This window comes from Triturus cristatus, chromosome 7 (assembly GCF_964204655.1).
Source record: "Triturus cristatus chromosome 7, aTriCri1.1, whole genome shotgun sequence".
NCBI classification, from domain to species: domain Eukaryota; kingdom Metazoa; phylum Chordata; class Amphibia; order Caudata; family Salamandridae; genus Triturus; species Triturus cristatus.
Genome location: NC_140590.1, coordinates 858462850 through 858469699, shown reverse-complemented (window position 1 = coordinate 858469699; position 6850 = coordinate 858462850). Strand labels below are relative to the sequence as shown.

General features: G+C 43.9%; 1 pseudogene across 1 annotated transcript; it reads left to right on the top strand.

The window, feature by feature from the left end:
• Positions 1-1228: 1228 nt before the first annotated feature.
• Positions 1229-6319, top strand: LOC146810745 (protocadherin gamma-A11 pseudogene; annotated as a pseudogene). Its single transcript, XR_014966623.1, has one exon. The product of XR_014966623.1 is annotated as a protocadherin gamma-A11 pseudogene (transcript).
• The last annotated feature ends 531 nt before the right edge of the window (positions 6320-6850 follow it).

The window sequence follows — 6850 nt, the reverse complement described above, 5'->3', positions numbered from 1 at the left end:
ATGTCATCAAAGAAACAATCTAACCAAGCATATGCCTAATTTAGTGGTGGGTTGATATGCCATCTTTTTAAACTATCGGTAGTTGTAAAAACGAACCAACTAGACATATATATGGCACAAGTGTGCTCTACGTGCCTTGATTCGACTCGAGATGGGGAAAACGGTACATAAAGTCTAAGCAGAAGGATTTTATTTAAAATATCCCTTTTCAATTATTCTGCCTTACTCTAATTCCTGGCCAACTTTAATATCTGCCCTGTGGGCTATTCTTTGGTCTGATCCAATCTATAGACCATACCCTTGATCCATCGGATTGCCAAATTCGAGATGGAAATGGATTAGCGGGATCTGATCACTGTGAAAAGTATTTAAAAAATAGATCTCTCCTCGAATTACATTTTTTTTAAATCTGCACATCTTGCCTGCCAATTGATCAGCAAATAAGGCCAGGTCTTGAATTTTAGTTATCACCTGCAACAGAAGTCAGATGAATTTTTCAAGCCCAAAATTGTTTCTAATTATTAGTGAGTAATGTTAGAAATGTAAATGAAGAATTGTATGGATATTCCTACACTTTTACTAACAGCGAACGATGCACACAGATGTGTGGGTGCTACTTGGTGCACTGTGTGTAGAGAATATGTTAGTGGACGTGGGCCTAATGAACAACTCGAGGCATAACCTGGATGGCTTTTGGCACCTTCCTGTGAAACAATTGTAGCAACTTGTTACCTAAAGAATAATCCCGCTGCGTCCCTCTGGAGCTGTTCTCCTATATGACCTTTGTGGTGCTAGTTCGTGCTCCATTATGCCATTGGCGATTATTCAGTCGTAATAAAATGCAAGGACCACTCGTCGAATAATGAGAGAGGCTAGTGACATTCTTCAGTCTGATTCCGTGGGCGCTGGAAAGTCTGTTGAAATAGGCGAGCCCAACTATCTCTATTATTCCCATTAAATTGACTTCAAGTCGAATAGGCTGCAATTGTGAAGTGAGACACTGGGTGTCGCTGTTCACCACAAAGAAGGGTAGAAACTGAGTGAAATTCAGCAGGACACGTGGTGCAAATACTACAGTGAATGATCGCATTCAGGACGGGAATGTAATGTAATGTAATTCGGTTTTGTATAGCGCTGGTTGCACTCCATGGAGCATCTTTGCGCTTCTGAGTACGAGACAGGATCTGATGAAAAGATTCTTATGATGTTTCGGAGATGAAGTGCGGCAGCTCAGATCACCTCAGATTCTCATGCAGCCAATCGCATTCACCAACTCATTCGTGTTTAAGACTAATACTGAAAACGTAAAATGGAGCTTCTATCAATCCGAAGGACACCGTTGCCTGCGGAGGCTCTGACAGAGAGACTCTGTTACTCCGGGGCTCAGGCACCGAGACGCTGTTACTCTGGGGCTCAGGCACCGAGGCGCTGTTACTCCGGGGCTCAGTCATCGAGGCGCTGTTACTCCGGGACTCAGACGCCGAGGCGCTGTTACTCCGGGGCTCAGTCATCGAGGCGCTGTTACTCCGGGGCTCAGACATCGAGGCGCTGTTACTCCGGGGCCCCTCTGCTGCTTCTTGTTGCTTTGCTGACAGTCTGTGGAGCCGCTTCCGGGCAGCTGCGTTACTCCATTCCCGAGGAAATGAGGAAAGGCTCTTGTGTTGGGAATGTGGCTCTGGATCTGGGGATGGATACGAAGGAGTTCTCAGAAGGAGGAGCCCGCATTGTATCCAGAGGTAGGAAGCAGTACTTTGCTCTTAATGTAAATGATGGGCAGGTATACATCCACGAAAGGATCGACAGGGAAAGCATATGTGAGCGCGTAGTCCAGTGCCTGTTAAATGTAGAGATTTTCCTGGAGAAGAATATTAAAGTGTATACAATGGAAGCAGAAATTAAAGATATTAATGACAACGCCCCTACATTTATCGCTGATGAAATATCCCTGCAGGTCAATGAAAGAACTGCGCCTGGTGCGCGCATCTTATTGCCTGGGGCGCACGATGCAGACGAAGGGCAGAATTCTCTCCAGAGCTATCGGCTCAGCGCAAACAAACACTTCACTCTGGATGTACAAAGAAGAGCAGACGGGTCACAGTTTCCGGAACTAGTCCTTGAGAAATCTCTCGACCGCGAAGACCAGAATGTTCACCGGCTTCTCCTAACCGCCACAGATGGAGGGGACCCGGTGAGGTCGGGAACTGCGCAGATTCACATCAATGTGCTGGATTACAACGACAACGCCCCGGTTTTTAACCAATCTATTTACAAATTCGTTGTGATTGAAAATGTGCCACCTGGCGCTCTTGTGGGTTCCGTCAGAGCTACAGACATCGACCAAGGGTCAAACTCAGAAATAACCTATTCATTTATCAAAATAAAGGATACGGCACTAAAGAAATTCAAACTGAATTCTACCACGGGTCACATATTTCTGACGGAACAACTAGATTTTGAAGAATTTGCATATTATGAATTTGAAATACAGGGAAGCGACGGGATTCTGTCCTCGCGCTGCAAAGTTCTAATAGAAGTCATCAACATTAATGACAACAGCCCTGAGATTTTGTTGTCTTCTCTACTTAAAAGGATTTCAGAAAACAGCCCACTGGGCACAGTCATTGCTCTTGTAGAGGTCTATGATAGAGATTCAGGGGACTATGGTAGAGTTACTTGTTTCCTATCTCCTCACCTCCCCTTTCAGTTACAGAAATCGATTGGCAGTTATTATAGTTTGATAACAGACAGTGCTTTAGACAGGGAACAGGTCCAACTTTATAACATTACAATCACTGTCGTGGACAGTGGAAGTCCCGCACTGTCTAAGACCAAAACCATAAGCCTTGAGATTATAGATGAGAATGACAACCCACCAATATTTCCAAAGATGTCATACAATGCATACATTTTAGAGAATGTACCTTCAGGAGCTTCCATTTTTGGCGCCAAGGCAACAGATTTGGATTTGGGCAAGAATGCCAAAATTACATATTCCATCCTCGATGGGCACAATAGTGATGCAAGATTGTCTTCTTCTATATCCATTAATTCTGAATCTGGTGTCATCTATGCACTTCAGTCCTTTGACTTCGAAGAAATTAGAGACTTTCAGGTGCAAGTAAAGGCAGAAGATGGCGGATCTCCACCTCTTGCCAGTAATATCACAGTGACATTCTTTATACAGGATCAGAATGACAACACTCCTGAAATATTATACCCATCGACCCCCCTAGATGAGTCCTCTGGGGTGGAAATGGTGCCGCGCTCCTCTGAACCGGGTTATCTGATAACTAAGGTGGTCGCTGTAGACGCTGATTCGGGACAGAATTCCTGGCTCTCCTACCAGCTGCTGAGGTCCACAGACCAGGGACTGTTTACTGTAGGTCTTCACACTGGAGAAATCAGGACAGCCCGACCGATTATGGAAAAAGATGCCATAAAACAATTCCTTGTGGTCTTAGTGAAGGACAATGGGCAGACCCCTCTCTCTTCTTCAGTTACAGTCACCATAGTGTTGGCAGACAGTATGCCGGAAATGCTCCATGATATCAGTAACCCCTCAACATCCACAGAGTTGGAGTCAAATCTCACACTGTATCTGGTGATCGCAGTTGCTGTTGTTTCCTTCTTGTTCCTTTTCCTGATCCTTCTTGTGTTGGCCATCAGGCTTCACCGCTGGAGGGAATCTCAGCTCCAAGACATATCCAGTGTTAACTTCAATGCACTTCCTGCCTCTCAGCTTGTGGGCATTGATGGTGTCAGAGCTTTTTTACAGACCTATTGTCATGATGTTTATTTAACAGGACATTCAGAGAAAAGCCAGGTTAATTTCCCAATTTCAAGCGATTCAAATACACCTTCGGGAAATCACAGTAATGGGATGCAAGCGTCTATGCTCATCGACGACGTTTTAAGTATGGCTAAAGAGGACCAGCCTTTTATTCAGGTAAGCGCATTTTGTGTAGAATGTGTTATGTAATCAAGTATATACATGGCTTGTTGACAACCGTATGATCTCTGTTACCTTACCAGTAGAGGGGTGACATGTTGTGAGACTTTGATGCTTTTTTTCCAGCTGTCAGAAAAAATACCACTCGGCCTAAAGCTAGTTGAGTACATTTCACAGCATGTTCAGATGGGAGACTTGAAATGTTTTCAGACCATTGGTTTCCATCAAGGATGGCGGGACTCATGTCAGATATTCTGAATGTCAATATAAAGTGAATAGACATACAATGGAATGGAGTGGACCTCATTCACATATCTAGAGAAGAGGGCATTGCATTGATCCAGCGGTGTTGAACCTAAGTGGACACTCCTGGTTAAGCAGTCTAAAACTATTTCACTAGCTCGCGAGTCCTGAATAGAAAGGAAAATCTAAAACATCCTCGGCTCACATGTAGCTGAAGTTGTGTACAAATAACTCACCCTTTTCCTTGAGATTTGTAAACATGATCTTATGAACGGTCAACAAATATGTCATGCGCAGAAGGCTCGATAGATTAATATTTGCCATTCACGACTGACAGTATCCACGGCTTTATCATGTTCCCTTTAGTTTCCATGTTTTCTCGCTAACGAAAATTCGAACTGTAATTTGGCACTTTTTTTTCTGGCTGGCATTTTTATACCTCACTAGACACATTTCTCCGACTTCCACTTTCCTTTTGTCCATTTACAGACCTCCACCGGATTATAGAAGACACATCTATTACATGCGAAATGCGAGTCAATGTACCGTGTTTTTCAAAACTGTGACCTGAATCCTCGGCACTACCTTCTCCCAGCGTACACATCTTGTCTTATTTTAAATTACGTGTGCAACGAAAGCACAATATGTACTTTATGGGGGAAAAACAGTGACAGTCACCCAAGGTTTGCAGCACCTGTCTAATCTAATTCAGTAAAAGCACAAATAACTCTTCGAATGACAGGGCACCCATTTGTAAAACGCGTGCTCTAATTATCTTTGGCGCCTCAGTTTGTTCAATTCTGTGTAATATTTATTTGCACGCCGTCACTCTACGTGCATCCTCTTTACAAAAATTACGGCGTGTCAAAAACATTGTAATCTTCCATTCTGGTGGCAGCCTGAGTCTTTGCTGATGTGATATGCAGTGGCCTGCAGGTTAGTAGCTGGAATCCTGGAGAGGCTGACTCACGCGTTCCTCTTTCCAATGTCTGTACATTGAATGTCATTAACTGAGCGATGTGTAAATCTTATTTACAGCGCGTAGAAAAGGATGAAGCACATTGTAAAGAGCTTTCCAAAATCATGCTTTCTTATTTGACGCCGAAACACTATGGCAAGAAAGTACATTGGTCAGAGTTTAACTACAGGAATTATGTATTTTGCTAAATAAAAAGATTTTACCTACACTATGAAAAGGCAAGGTTTACGTCTATTGTATACTAATGATAACGCATGCTTCATTTACTTGCATTGTATTTGATTACATGGAGTTATCAGCGAATTTGAGCGGTTTACACTTTTTCGCTAAGGAGTACGATTCTCAAGTTAAACACAGGGTGTCGCTATTGCTCAGCGCTCAGCTTCAGAGTCGACATTTGATCCGTGCTTTCGTATCCGGCATTCTTTTACTCATTCAGCGCCGGGCAGCAACACCAAAGACTCGTCCAACGCTGCGTGGGAGAGGATTCCGCCCAGCTCGTTTGCCAAGGATTGACGTGAAATGAATCAGTTATTTCTAAATCATTTTTGAACATTCGTGGGTGGAAAGCCGATCGTTTCGTTGAACTTTAACTCTGCCGTGAGTGGCGCTGATTATGGCTGTAATGGCGCCCAGCTCCAGAGGAGCAGAGCGGAGAAGCAGGCGGCAAGTACTCGTTTCTTTGTTATTTCTCTGGGTCTGGCAGGGAGTGTCTGGGCAGGTGAAATACTCCATTGCTGAGGAAATGAAGAGAGGCTCTGTTGTGGGTAACATCGCTAAGGATCTCGGGTTAGATGTCAGGCAATTGTCTGACAAGAAACTACGCGTTGTTTCTGCCGCTGGGAATGAATATTTTACACTGAACGCGGACACCGGGAACCTGTGTGTGAACGGCAGAATAGACCGGGAGGAAATGTGCGGAGAAGCCTCAGATTGTGTCATTAATTTCGAAGTTGTTGTGGAGAATCCTCTTAATGTATTTCACGTGGAAGTCCTTATTCAGGACATTAATGACAACCCCCCGAATTTTTTGACAAACTCAGTGGATTTGGAAATTGTTGAGACCACTTTGCCAGGAGCCCGCATTTCCCTCGGAAATGCCCGGGATCCTGATATTGGCGTCAACGCCCTGCAGGGCTACACGCTGACCCCAAACCCGCATTTTATCCTAGAAGAAAGAGTGAGCAGCGATGGCAACAAATATGCAGACCTAGTGCTGGAGGATCTTTTGGATCGTGAAAAAGAAAGTCATCATCACTTAGTTCTGACAGCTTCCGACGGGGGAGAGCCAATCAGATCGAGCACAGTGGACATTAATATTAATGTTATTGATGCCAATGACAATTTCCCATTGTTTAGTCAACAGAGTTATAAAGCCAGCATAAGTGAAGTAGCAGAGAATAATTCCGTAGTTCTTCAGGTGAAAGCCACTGACAAGGACGAAGTCTCAAATTCGAAAATCAGCTACTCTTTCAGCAGCATCTCCGACAGTGCTCTGAATACCTTCAGCTTAGACCCAGATACAGGAGAAATTAAAGTGAAGGGGCATATCAATTTCGAACAAACGAAATCTTACAAAATGGTAGTAAAAGCGAAGGATGGAGGGGGGCTTGTTGCTCACACAGGTGTATTGATAGAGGTTATTGATGAGAATGACAACGCTCCAGAGATCACCTTTA